General features: G+C 31.9%; 1 protein-coding gene across 2 annotated transcripts in view; it reads left to right on the top strand.

Annotated features, from left to right (window-relative positions):
• Positions 1-11,670: 11,670 nt before the first annotated feature.
• The window catches only part of adcy6b (adenylate cyclase 6b), a 93,896-nt gene continuing 90,182 nt past the window's right edge, over positions 11,671-15,384 (top strand). For both annotated transcript variants that reach the window (XR_012398562.1, XM_002666490.7), the window contains exon 1: positions 11,671-11,832. The gene's annotated coding sequence lies outside the window, so the exon portion shown is untranslated. The remainder of the gene's footprint in view (positions 11,833-15,384) is intronic.

Raw genomic sequence — 15,384 nt, 5'->3', positions numbered from 1 at the left:
ACTACTTTTTGCGTCTTTTTAGGATTTATTTTTTGCCTTTTATACCTGTTTTATTGCATTTTAATAGTTTTGTTTTTATTTGTTGGTGTTAATCAATCAGAAAATGTATTGTTGGGTTTTTATTATGGAGGCTTCTTAAAATGTAAACTTTTCTCCCTCTTTGTCTCTCTTCCAGATATATGGAAACATAAATGAATATTTGGTAAATGTAACAGTCTTCCAATCTTTTGCTAAACTGCATTGCCCTTAAGAAAAATGATTATTTATCCTCTGAATATTGTTTTGTGAACATGTTTTAGTGTTGAAGCATTACAGTGTAGTGTGGCATTAATTACTGGAAAAATGGAATGACCAGTAAAAGACAAACATCGACTGTTTGAGGGTGACACAAATGGGTGAGAGGAGGCATGAGATTGTTGCGTGATGTTTATAGGAAAAATCCATCAAACATCAACTTGACTGGTGATCCAACAGACAAAATACATAGAACACACACACAGTGGTACAAGGACTATACATACAGTCGTGATGTATTTTATACAGTAAAAACAGTGAAAAAAATTATTAATTTTATTACTTTTTTATTGTATTAATTTAAGGTAATTTATATGGGCTAAATTTAAACAAACAAATTAAGATGAACGTTAGCCTTCTGATTTTAATGTGATTGTTTGCCCATATGGCACAGTATAGCTCAGTGGTTAGCACAATTACCTCACAGCAAGACTGTCGCTGGTTCCAGTCCCAGCTGAGTCAGTTGGCATTTCTGTGTGGAGTTTACATGTTCTGCTTGTGTTCGTCCAAACACATGCAGTATAGATGAATTGAATAAACTAAATTGACCCTAGTGTATGAATGCTTGTGTGAATGTGAGAGTGTTTCCCAGTACTGGGTTGCAGCTGGAAGGGCATCCACTGTGTAAAAGATATGCTGGATAAGTTAGCGATTCATTCAACTGTGGTGACCCCTGAATAAAGGGACTAAGCTAGAGAAAACTGAATGAATGAGTTTGCCCATTAAAATGGTTTGCAACCATTTACAATGAATAATTTTTTTTCACTGTATTAATAATAGGGCCCTGTGCCTAAATCCAACACTTAGGTTGTCAAAACACCCCATTAAGAATGTCTTATAAGAATTTTTAATTACGAGGACACAAGGCATGTCTTTATAAACCACCTTAAAAAACTATCTTTGTAAACCACAAAAAAACCACAACACTGAAAAAAAATGCTCTATAGTCCTGACAGCATATGTTTTTAAGTCATTGTAACTTATTAAACTAAGTTAATCATGTTCTAACTTAATTGTATAAGCTACCCAAGCAGTTTTAAATCAGTTTAACATAATATAAGTTCAATGGACTTATAAGGTTAATTTGATTCAGCTTAAAAAATTAAGGCAACCAGGATATTTTTTTTTACAGTTTACTCTCTCTTTCTCTGTTCAAATCCAGACCTAAAACTCATCTGTTCCAAACAACATACTCTTTATAACTGCACTACTACATTTTGTATTTGGTCTTTGTATATTATCATCTTTTCTATTTTTTTACTGTCGGATTATTGTTTTTTAATTATAGAATTGTGTCTATATATGTTACAGTGACCTTGAGTTTCTTGAAAGGCACTTTAAATAAAATGTATTATTATTATTATTATTATTAATATTATTATCATAATTACATTGTATATGGGCAATTCCATGCTAATGCCAACCTTGCCAAGGAAAATATAAGTTTTTACCAAAATAGTGAAACCCTTTCTAAGTTTTTATGTAGGCTTATATTTCAGAGTACATTAAAAATACTCAAAAATGTCTCTGTCAGTGTTTTCAAACAATCGTATTTGATTAAACAAAGTCACACAAGTGCCAGTTTCACAACTGTCACATCTATAACTGAGAGGTGCCACATCCACAACCAAGTGTTTTCCTCATAAATGCAAAAATGTCAAATAAATCAACCATCTTTGTTCCATATAGACCCAATTATCCTTTTGATTAGTATTGTTTCTGTGTATTGTGCAGTTAAATTTGCTGCATTTCTACAAAGTATGTTGTATACTGTAAATTCACAGACTTTTTTGGTCACATTCATAACGCATGTTTATGTTCCTCATTTAAAATCTAAAAAAATGTTTATAGATTGATATTTTTCTGATCTCATGACTCTGTAGTAAGTTGTTTTGGAAATTATAAACAGATGTTTCAATATAATATCAACATATGCTTTCTATGAGATTTAATGTTTTGAGTTTTTACTGAAAATGTCACATTCATAATGCTGGAATTGCTCGTATGCGGTTTGCAAGTACTCTCCATAGGCATAATGTTTTTTATATTGTATAAACTGCTTATTATATGGTCTTATCCTATACTAAACCCAACCCTTAAGGAAACCTGCAGTGGCAAATCTTAAATGTTGAAAGACCCTGTTAAGTATAATTTGAAAAAAGTGTTTTGAAACCACCTTAATAAAGTTAAGCTATAGGTCATACCCATGCCATTACACATTTACATGTCCTTGTAAAACCACATAAACAGGTACAGACACACATACACTCAAAAAATGTTTTGTTGCTTGTTCAAAATACTTATATATAATGAGCTGTAGCAACAAAATTCTTGAGTTTTGGGGGGATTAATTGCTTTATGTTCAATCAACCTAAATTTGTAAAACGATTAAGTTAACTTGAACAATTTATATTGGGACACACTATAAAAATAAAAGATTCCTGGAGACACCTTTTAGTGTTCTTCAGCTTCACATTAGAGGTGAAAATTAAAGAGTAGTTAACCTATGAAGTTATATAAACAAAGGAAATGCACAACATTCCTAGAGCTGCTTTTACACTTATCAAGACATATTCATAAAACATATGCAGAGCATTTCTGTATAACATGAATAAAGTCAAAAATTGTCTCAATTTACATGGTGCACCATAAAGAAAGTGTGTGAAACCCTGGAGTCTTTATAGTGTACACTGAAAAAAAAAATATTGGGTTCCACACAACTTCTTCATGTTGTCTCGACACAAATTAATCAAGTTAACCAATTTTTTTTTGTGCATATGTAAGTAGACTGAACATAAAACAATTAAGTTTTATTAAGTTAATTTAGGCACATTTAAATCCAGACCTAAAACACATCTGTTTAGCTGTGCCTTTACTGAATGAGTACTGCTACATCTGACAGATCGCACTATTATGTTATTCTCTTCTTTTGAATTCTTTTATAACCTGTTTTAACACATTTTAATCTGTTTTTATTTCTTTTCTATAGTATTTGTCTCTTTTATTTCTGTTTATGTAAAGCACTTAAAATTTTCAATGTGTATGAAATGTGCTATAAATAGACTTGTCTTGCCTCTCCTTAAGTTGTCTCCTAAAAAAACTCAAGAATTGTGTTGATTTAGCTCATTACTTGCACAGCTTTTTAAATATAATTTATAATGAATTTTAAACTATAAAGAAATTGTATCCTCTCCTACCCCAACCCTAAACTCAATAATTTATGAGCTGTTTTCTTCATGGACACAAAAAAATGCTCGCACAATGTCAAATTTTTCTAATATTGATATACTTGTGGACTCCACAATGTAAGAAATACAAGTACACACACACACAAACACAAAAATGAGAGTGTTCTAAAGCAGGTGAGGACGGTATTTTGAACCTGCTGGGAAGACAAGTGTAGTTTTTCCTCTGACCTCCAATTTCATGCTTTGCTTGGGGCTGCTGAAGATTTAAGGCAGGAAATGAAAGCTTCAGACAGAATCGAGTCAGAACAGAACAGAAGGTTGCGCTTGATGTAGGAAGGCCGCAGCCCAGCTCCAATAACTCAAAGTTCACATCCGAAAATATTTTCTTCTTGCTGTAAAAGTGGGATAAGGGTTTATTTGAAAGTTAAAGAGTGTGTTTGTGTGGTCAGTTATTGATCTGGTTGGTCGGCGCTTTAGTGTAATGGGAGGAAGTGTTTATTCAGCGTGACTTTCTGTTTGCATGGAGAGGAAAGCTTTGGCCATCTTTTTATCATGTGTTTGCTTATACTGTAGAGTTATAGTTTAGTGTAGACTTGGCCTCATCGAACATTTTGCTTGGAAATGAAGGAATATTGAAAAGGAGATATAGTGTTGCTTTTTCAGGACTTTTCTAGTCATTCATGAAAACTGTGTTAATCTCTATGTATATTTTTACTCATTCAAGAATCCTAAAGCATGTTATAAAGATAAGGCAATGCCATATTGTAAGCTATACACTTCTGTCTGGTTCTCGAATATGATTGGCTGATAGCCGTACTATATTCTGCAGTATCAGCACTCGTACAGCCTCCTCACCTTTGTGTATTACTCCAACAGATCTGACAGCAGATCAAAAAACTCACTGAAGTTTGACAAATATTGCGGCTGTTGGACAACATAATGTACTTTTGTGGCTTTTTTGGTGAGAATATAGTTGTTCAGATTGCAACTATGCAGTTTATTTATGATGTAATGCCTATATTTATAATCCCGATGTGGGAGATTCACTACGTCGGCGACCATTAGCCTCTGTCATACTGAGCAGAGCAAAGACGGTTGACGTTCAGCCACAAGATGGATTAATTAATATTAAAACACCAGCTAATTAAATTAATTAAAATAAATTAATTAAAACACCAGTGCCAATATACAGCCATATTACACTGCTACGAAGGTGATATTGCTCATATAAATTTATTCATTAGCTGGCTACCAGCTTGGTTGCTGACCTTTTGCAGAATTATTATTTTACATTTTATGTAATATATATTTATTAGTAGTACACTATATAAAATTAACTTCCATATTTTTCTGCTCTGTCAATTTTTGATGTTAAAATTTCAACTCCAGTTTGACTAAATGACTTTTATTAGTTATTCGTTTTATTATAATTTTAGTAGTTTGAAATTATATAAGGTATAAGAAATAATATCTTAGTCTGTATTTTAGTCAGTTAATTACAAGGTTTTTGTAATTTACAACACCAAACTAGACAATATGTCACTTTAAACTATTAAAAAGTAAATAAAAGTCATTTTTCAAGGTAAAAGGTTGTTAAAAGAACGATCAAGGTCCCATAATGCAATCTGAAAGCACAAACAAAAGCATGAATCACAAAATGCAGAAAACTGCTAATTTAAGAATATTTTTTTGTGTAGTGGTAAGCTAATAGTATAGCAGCAATAGTACTATTTTTAGTATTTATTATTTATATATGAAAGTGTATTTTTGTTGTTTTTATTATTATTAATAGTAGTAATTAATATTTATTTATATAAGTGGTACAGTTAAAGTCAGAATTATTAACCCCCCATTAGATTTTCTATTAAATATTTCCCAGAGCAAGGACATTTTCACAGTATGTCTGATAATATTTTTTCTTCTGGAGAAAATCTTATTTGTTTTATATCGGCTAGAATAAAAACAGTTATTATTATTATTAAAAAATATTATTTGTAGACTAAACCACTGTTGCACAATAACTTGGCTAATTACCTTCACCTGCCTAGTTAACCTAATTAACCTAGTTAAGCCTTTAAATGGCACTTTAAGCTGTATAGAAGTGTCTTGAAAAATATCTAGTCTAATATTTTTGCTGTCATCATGACAAAGATAAAATAAATAAGTTATTAGAAATGAGTTATTAAAACTATTATGTTTAGAAATGTGTTGAAAAAAATCTTCTCCCTGTTAAACAGAAATTGGGGGAAAAAACAAGGGGGCTAATAATTCTGACTTAAACTGTATATATAATTAATATAAATGTGGTTGTATACTCACACAATATAATATATTCATTCATTCATTTATTTATTTGTTTGTTTGTTTGTTTGTTTGTTTATTTACTGTATGTGTATATAATTATGTAAGCTCATGCTTGCTGATCTTGATACCCTGAATATTTCCATTTATTCATTTATTTCCAAAATGTGGCCAGATCATCTCCCAAAAGGTGGTACAATGTTTACATTTGTTAGGCTGGTTAAAAAAAATTCTATTCATCTTTATTTGTATAGCGCTTTTACATAAAGATTGTGTCAAAGCTGCTTCACAAGATTAGAAGATTAGTTAATTGAAACAGTGTCAGTCCAATTTTCAGAGTTTAAATTCAGTTTGATTTAGTTCAGTTCAGTTGAGTGTGGTTTAATTTTCATTGCTGAGAGTCTGAACACTGAGGAGCAAATCCATCGATGCGCAGCTCTACTAGTCCCGAACCATACAAGCTGTTGGTGACAGCAGAGAATAAAACACCACCAATTGATGAAAGTGAAGTATAAAAACCTTGAAAGAAACCAGGCTCAGTTGAGCACGATCATTTCTCCTCCGGCCAAACGTCTTGTGCAGATCTGCAGTCTAGACACCGAGGCTGGAGAACACTGCACGTCAGCGAAGACTCGTCTGTCTCTGGAGTCTCACAGGAATCAATCTCATGCTATCCACTCCTCCATGACCACAGCTCAGGAAATGGCCTGGTCCAGGATTATGGAAACCTTGGGATCATCTCTTCGCAGGTCTTGGATCACATCAGTGGCACTGCATAATTTCTGTGGGCCTCGGGATGAGCATCCCCAGGTGGAAACAGAGAATAAAGAGAATAATTAGCCTAGCTGCTGTTTATAGTGTATATAAAGGTGATGCAAACGCCTGCTTGGATCACATTCATGCGCCATACCGTTAAGTAATGCATTGAGTGTATGCTTTGCTAAAAATGAGTCTTTAGTTTTGAACTGCGAGAGTGTGTCTGAGCCCCAGAAATGATCAGGGAGGCATTTCCAGATTTTAGGAGCCATAAAGAGAAAGCTCGACCTCCTTTACTTGACTTTGTTATATGTACTAGAAGCCCTGAGCTTTGAGATCTTAAAGAGCAGGTTGGATTGTAGCGAGACAGAAGGTTGGTTAGATAAACAGGGGCTAGATTATTTAAAGCTTTAAATGAATTTGTGAATGACTGTAAATGAAACGGATGTTAACATATGCGTGAGATCTGCCTAAAACAGTAAAAACAGATTGAGGGCCAAAAACAGAGGGACAGCAGCTCTGACAGGCAGATCAAACTGCACTCAAAGGTTATGTGCTCTGTACGCAGAACAAATAAAGCTTTATTTGCATAGTGAGGCCACTAACCACACACACACACACATTCACACACAAACACAGGAGCGCATATTGTTTTTATCAGTGCTGAATCCTCAGGCAAGCTTCACAATGGAGCTCCAAAAAGCAAAACAGAAAGAAAACACTGTCCAGAACAAGCACTTTAAAAGGTAGTGAAGCCACAAGGCTGTTTGTCATGTGCCGTCATTAATTTTGCTGATGAAGAACATACACCAGCAGTCAATGCTTCAGACACACCTACTCATTGTTTATTATTATTATGTTACACGTTTACAATAATACAATAAAAACAACATGAATAGAATATTTGTGAAAAATCATGCCTTAAATATTATCTATCTATCTATCTATCTATCTATCTATCTATCTATCTATCTATCTATCTATCTATCTATCTATCTATCTGTCTGTCTGTCTGTCTGTCTGTCTGTCTGTCTGTCTGTCTGTCTGTCTGTCTGTCTGTCTGTCTGTCTGTCTGTCTGTCTGTCTGTCTGTCTGTCTGTCTGTCTGTCTGTCTGTCTGTCTGTCTGTCTGTCTGTCTGTAATACACGATTATGATGATTATGTGTATGTTCATGTGTTCAGTATGTGTTCGTGCATTGTCTTTTAATATTTTATTGCTTTTTATTGTTTCAGGGTATGCTGAAGTATTACCTTTGAGTCAAAAAAGTGTTTTGAGTTTAACTTTTGACTGAAAATGTCTCCCTCAGGGCACAATAAAGAAGCTTAGAACACTTTCTAATCTATTTTCTTTTTTACCTCTTTAAAAAACTTCCAATAAGCTGACACTATAATTTCCAGAACACGTACACTTAATACACAAATACACTTCATTAAACATGTACACATAGACTATATATGCAATAAAAATGCAGGTAAACTATGTATTTTTATGATAACTTATATTTATTGTAACTTTAACTTAATCTGATTGTAATGCAATAAAGTACACCTTTTGTAAAGCTGCTTTAAAACAAAAATTATTGTGAAAAGCACTATACACATAAACTTGAACTGAATTGAAACCTTGAATAACTTGAATAATTATCTATTGTCTTTAAAAAAACTTCTAATACCAAAAAACATTTAATATCCATATATTATCCATCCGCCTGTCTGTCTGTCTGTCTGTACATCTGTCTGCATATCTGTCTATCTATCCCATAATATCAGTCAAGCGTGTCCAGACCGGCTGATAGTGTGTGTTTTCACAACAGAGAATAATAACAGCGTCAGCAGGGTGAACACGTAAAATATTTTTGTGTTCTTGTTTTTTTTATGCATAATGTTCCTTCATGCATTGGCACAAACACACATTTAGATGCGCCCTCTTTTAGACCCAGTGCCCTCTTTTCAACTGGTTTGCATTTTTCCTACAAACCCTCACCTGAACCAGAAACCTGATGACATAATAGATTTGAAGCAAAACATGTTTTGACCAAATTAGAGTTACGAGCACTTTAGCTCATATGCTGGCACACAGTAGTTGGCATTTGAAGTGGATGAAAATGTTTTCTAAATTGTCATAAGACAAGTATGGGTGCTTTTCCAATAGTTTAGGACAACTTTGATGAAATAGTTCAAATCACATTAAAAGTTGACTATACTGTATGTATAACATCATATTTTTGTGTATTCATAAGATATGCATAATATACAAATACACCAAGTCTGCGGGTAAAATCAAAACAGACCCATTTAACGTATATATACACACATTAAAATGTTGGATTCAGTCACATTTAGAGTAAAATATTTGATGATAAAGATTTTACCCAGCAGTTGGGCTCGGCCATATTATACCCAACTTCTTTTTCCTTTGGCTTAGTCTCATTTATCAGGGGTCTCCACAGAAAAATAAACCACCAACTTATCCAGCATATTCCTTATCCACCCATACACACTCATACACTCATACAGTACTGCCAATTTAGCTTATTCAGTTCACCTATACTGCATATCTTTGGACTGTGGGTGAAATTGGAGCAACTGAAGGAAACCCACGTAAAAAACAGGGAGAATATGCAAACTCCACAAAGAAACACCAACTGGCCCAGCCGGGGCTCGAACCAGTGACCTTCTTGCTGTGAGGCGACAGTGCTAACCACTGAGCCACCAGTTTTGCAGGTAATACGTGGTGTTGTACTTACCGTTTAGAAAATGTCATTTCTGATTATGAGAAATGTACCGAAACCACTGAGAAAAAGTTTATATACAGTTGAAGTCACAATTATTAGCCCCCTTCGATTTTTTTTCTTCTTTTTTTTATATTTTCCAAATAATGTTTAACAGAGCAAAGACATTTTCACAGTATGTCTGCTAATATTTTTTCCTCTCGAGAAAGTCTTATTTGTTTTATTTTGGCTAGAATAAAAGCAGTTTTGATTTTTTTATGAACCATTTTTGGGACAAAATTATTAGCCCCTTTAAGCTATATTTTTTCTTGATAATCTACAGAACAAATCACTGTTATACAATAACTTGCCTAATTCCTATTACCTCCCTAGTTAACTTAATTAACCTAGATAAGCCTTTAAATGTCACTTTAAGCTGTATAGAAGTGTCTTGAAAAATATCTAGTCAAATATTATTTACAGTCATCATGGTAAAGATAAAATAAATCAGTTATTAGAAATGAGTTATTAAAATTATTATGTTTAGAAATGTGTTGAAAAAATCTGCTTTCTGTTAAAAAAAAAATTGGGGAAAAATAAAGAAGCGGTCTAATAATTCAGGGGGGCTAATAATTCTGACTTCAACTGTATATATATATATATATATATATATATATATATATATATATATATATATATATATATATATATAGATATATATTAAATGATGGATTTAATCACATTTTGAGCACATATTTGATTATAAGGATTTAACCCAGCAGATGGGTTTTGCCATATTTTACCCACATTTTTTCATCATTTTAAATCAGGATATTAAATGCTGGTAAAGGGTCCAAAGACATGCAGTATACAGTAAGTGAATTTGATCAACTAAATTCGTCGGAGTGTTAATCGGAGAGTATGTGGCTATAAGTACTTCTGCAGTAAAATAATTGTCCTGATAAGGCAGGAACTAAGCCAAAGAAGAGTGAGTAAAAAACACCAGACAATTAGGTAAAATATTATCTTTAATTCATGTTTTAATTTTGACAAAAAAATTACTTGAAACAAAAAAAAAACTTAATTTTTCTTCGTTGGCCAGAATGACAATTATTTTCATTTGTTGTGACTAAAATTCAGATATATTCTATTTTATCGATTTCTTAACTCTTCTGAAGCTATTAAATTTGTTGTGTATGATTAATATGAACATCTAAAAACATGACACCTTTTCATTTACTCAAAACAACTGAAATGACACCAGTACTGAACAAAATATAGATTATTTTCCAAATTGTGTGTATTTGTAGATATTTACAACTTTACCAACTTAGTATTCTTTTTTAACTTGTTTATTAACACAATTTGCAACCTCAGTTCAGTCTCAAACTCAGTCCTATCAGGAGTCAATATTAATTTCAACTGACGAAGTGTTTAAAAGCAGAGACTTTCCATTTAATGTTATTATTTTAATACTAAGCTAATATTATATTAAACATCCCATGAAAATTAAATGCTATAGTAATTCATAGTAAATACTTCAATGTTTTAGAACCATACTATAATAAAGTACTTGAATTAATCTGTTGTGGTAATTCTATAGTTGAAAATGTAATGTTTTATAAACTAATTAACTAATGCTACGTTTTCTACAACTAGGGTATTTTTTACTAAACTAAACCATAGTTTGCTGTAGTAAAAACTAAGGTAAACTACAGTATTTATTACAGCTTATCATGCAGTTCACAATAGTAAAAGGATAGATCACAAAAAAATAATTTACCATTTACTTACCTTTAAAAGATTCCAGACCTTTATGGGTATATTTCTTTTGTTAAACACAAATTCAAATATATTTTGAACATAGCGTAAAAATCTGTAACCATTCAAAATCCATATAGGAAAATTAAATACTATGGAAGTCTGTGGTCACAGATTTCCAGCTTTCTTCAAATTAACTTTCTGCAGAAGAAAGAAAGTTTGGAACAAGTTAATGGTGAGTAAATGATGATAGAATGTTTAGTTTTTGGTGAACTATCACTTAGCCACTACAGTAGCTATGTTATAACATTCATAACACAGTGTTCTAAATACTATAGGCAATAGTATAATACTCACTATAGTGTATTATGGTGTATTAGTGTATTATAGTGTATAAACTATAATATTTACTATAACTATAACTATTACTGTAATATTTTTAATGAGGAATCATTCCTGGAGCTAAAAAAATCCTTTTACATTTTCTCCTCTTTCATGGTTATTTATCATGTTTACCTCATTTTATTAACCCGGTCACCACAATGTTAAAAAATTCTGGTTTTACTATCAGTCTGTCTACCCACAATGTACACACTCTCACACTCACACACCACACACACACAGTGCACCTCTAGGGGGACTCCAGACTCCAGCGGATCGTAGCAGCGCGTGAAGAAGCATGAAGACGAACGTGACTGGAAGAGCGGCGTGCGCGAGAATAATGTAACCATCGCCCAGCCACAGTCACTCTCCCGCGGACCAGCGACACACTTCCACTCCGCGCTTTCGCTCCTGGAGCTGCTGATTCATGGGTGCTTTCGGTGAGTCCCGCTGCTTGCCCTACGGATGTGTTTTCTCGTACTCTCGAAACGTGTGCTTGTTTTGCAGTGTGTTGTAGTAGGGCTTGTTAGCAGGAGCAGCGGCGGTGTAGGAAGACCTCAGGGCAACATGTTACAGTTGCAGATGAAAGCGAATTTACAGTAGAGTAAGTGCAGGAGTACAGGATTTGCAGCTGCGTTTGCCTCGTATAAAATCAAGGTATGTTGAGCTTGCGTTCGGCTGGAGTGACACTACTACTGCAAAGGGGCTCCCAATGCAGTGCACTACTAGTGTGGAGAGACATTCTTCACATTTTAGAGTTTGTTATTGGGGATTTACTGTTTAGCAAGTGTGGTGAGAATTCAGTGTAGTGAGTCTATGTAATGCCATGCTTTATTATTATTATTATTATTTTTTATTTAATTATCAGATTTTTGTGACAGACAAAAGAGAAACAACAGTATCTATCTATCTATCTATCTATCTATCTATCTATCTATCTATCTATCTATCTATCTATCTATCTATCTATCTATCTATCTATCTATCTATATAACAGTACAAAATTGAATAAAATAAAAATAAACCACACTATAACTCATATATATATATATATATATATATATATATATATATAAATGACTTTTTATTTGGTGGGCATATGAAGCTAACAGTTTTTCTTTGCTGCGATAATTGCCAAAGCTTCTATTAGGATGTATTGTATTATTGATTTATTTGTTTTCTTTTCGGCTTAGTCCCTTTATTAATTCAAGGTCGCCACAGCGATATGAACCGCCAACTTATCCAGCACGTTTTTATGCAGCGGTTGCCCTTCTAGCCACAACCCATCTCTGGGAAAGTCTTGTATTATACCAATATAAATGTTAGTTTTAAAATAAGGGCTACTTTGACAGGAATATTAAAAAGATCTGTTCATTTATTTATTTTAAAGATAAAATTAGAGTAAGTAAATGTTTCAAACTATGGTAATAAAAATGCAAAATGACATAAATTGCATGTAGCTGTAAGAAATAGCATCAATGTATACATTATTGTTATTGTTAGTTAAAATAATACATCTGGAGTTTATTTATTAGGTCCATGAAGATAAAACATGTACAGATTTTGAAATCATTGAGTTTAGCTACACAATTATAGCATAAGATGAATAAATGCCTTACAAGTAGTTTTCATCATAACTAACTTATGCTAACAAACTAAGCCTGGTTGTAAAGTGTTAATAGCCCAGAGACAAATGAAGACCTTATAAATCAATATCTCAGGCATGTTTAAGGCAGATTGACTTGTGAAAATGCTTGTGCGTGAAGCTTATTTTAAAAAAAATTGTGAATGCAATCATAACATAAGGCCTGTTAATTAGCACAAGGTATGGTCATGTCTGTTATTTGGTCATATTTCTATGTATAATTATTAGATACGTACATATTTCTGTGGGTTTTTTTTTCTTTATGTAAATATGCAGTGTGAAGTGTTAAAGGATCTTTCTCCTGTCATAGGCATTACTGTTTATAGCTTCACTGGAGCAAAGTTAAAGGTTTAAAGTTTTTATCATCCCTTACATTTTTTCTCTCATGTCAGTGCCGAATGAATGGTCGAATCTTCTTGCCAAGTTAAATTAGTGCTTGCAATAGAATGTGAAGCCACAGTGTCTCTAGAGTGGGATCCATGAAGGGAAAACCAGCCCAAGTTTCCCACAGACCACCGTAACTTTATTTAGATAGCTGTGTTTGATTTCAATCGATAATACATGCCTTTCAAGATTATGTGTTGAAGGGGATATACATTTTAACATGTTTTTTTTTTTACTTGTAAATGTTTTATTATTCCAACAGAATTTATGGTAAGGATTGACATATGCTAAAAAAAGAATTTTTTTTTGTAAGTGGTCATTATTTCTTTGAAGTGTTTCTCTATTTTTAGCCACATTTTTGGCACATTTCATTGAAGATGAGCAATTTAATTTCAGTTTCCTTGTCAGATTACAATTTTAAGTAGGACTGCACAATATATCACGATGTGATCCTTTGCAATAGTCACATCGCAAGTATATGCAATGTTGAGTCTGGATTATGATTGATCATGTTTTGTTTTTTTGAGGACTGTGTGAGGGTTTAAAAAGCATCCAGGCACAAAAAAAAGATAGCGTTTGTAACTTTAAAAAATTAGTAACGATTAATTTTATTGAGTTGTTTATAAAACAAAGACTATGCGGTATTATTTTACATTTGATTATTCAATTACTGCATACCTGAATACATTTTGACTACAAAAGACTATTTACTTAACTAGCATATGTTTCTTAACTGAATTTATCTATGCTTGAAGATTTGTTTATTGTACCCTCTACGGAATCTTTCCAAATATATCTAAAATTAGGGATGTCCAGACCCGATTACACGGTTTGTGCTCATATATATGCTCATACTGTATATTTATATATATACAGTATATTTCAGAGAGGCTATTGGTTAAATGCCAGTGTTGTGCAAAGAAACACACCCCGAAATGTGCATATATTAACTTAAATTGATTAAAATAATAAGAATAATAGAGTTATGGCAACTAATGACTGTGACTGAGGCGAGTTCCATGAACCCTTACCTTAGAGAAGATATGTATTTATATTAATAAATAGATGTAGTTTCAATAAAATATTGATTAGATTAATGAAGGTAGATTGTTTAATGTGTGGTTTAGTTAAAAACTACAATTTTATATTTTTCATTTATTTAAAACCAAAAAGCTTAATTTTTTTGAAAAAGGCTTATTACATCAGTCTAAACTACAGTCCAAAATTATATTTTTCATTTATTTGTAAACCTATTTTTAAAATGCTTTTCACTTCTTGTTTTTGCTTGATCTATCAAGTAAAAATCATATTAGTTGATGTTTTAATTATTTATGGCCTTTGTTTTTTTTTAAAATGTAGACTGAGAATGCTAATGAAAGTCTATGAAGGGGATGCATTTCACAGGCAGGGGTGCATTTCTTGGCACAACACCTGTTTCTTTACTCTTCTTTATTCTTTTTTTTATGTGTTATAGAAGTATCGAATTGGGTTTCGGTATCAATAGAAAATTAAATAGCTCGGACTCGAGGGCAACAAAACCTAATCAGGACATCTCTATCTAAAATCATATATTCTTTACAAACATTTATTAAACTCATGTAGTGAAATTGTATATGTATGTATGTATGTATGTATGTATATATATATATATATATATATATATATATATATATATATATATATATATATATATATATATATATATATATATATATATATATATATATATATATATATATACATATATATATATATATATATATATATATATATATATATATATATATATATATAYAYATATATATATATATATATATATATATACATATATATATACATATATATATATATATATATATATATATATATATATATATACATATATATATATATATATATATATATATATATATATATATATATATACATATATATATATATATACATATATATATATATATAC

This window comes from Danio rerio, chromosome 23, assembly GCF_049306965.1.
Source record: "Danio rerio strain Tuebingen ecotype United States chromosome 23, GRCz12tu, whole genome shotgun sequence".
Taxonomy (NCBI): domain Eukaryota; kingdom Metazoa; phylum Chordata; class Actinopteri; order Cypriniformes; family Danionidae; genus Danio; species Danio rerio.
This window is presented reverse-complemented; position numbering and strand designations above follow the sequence as displayed.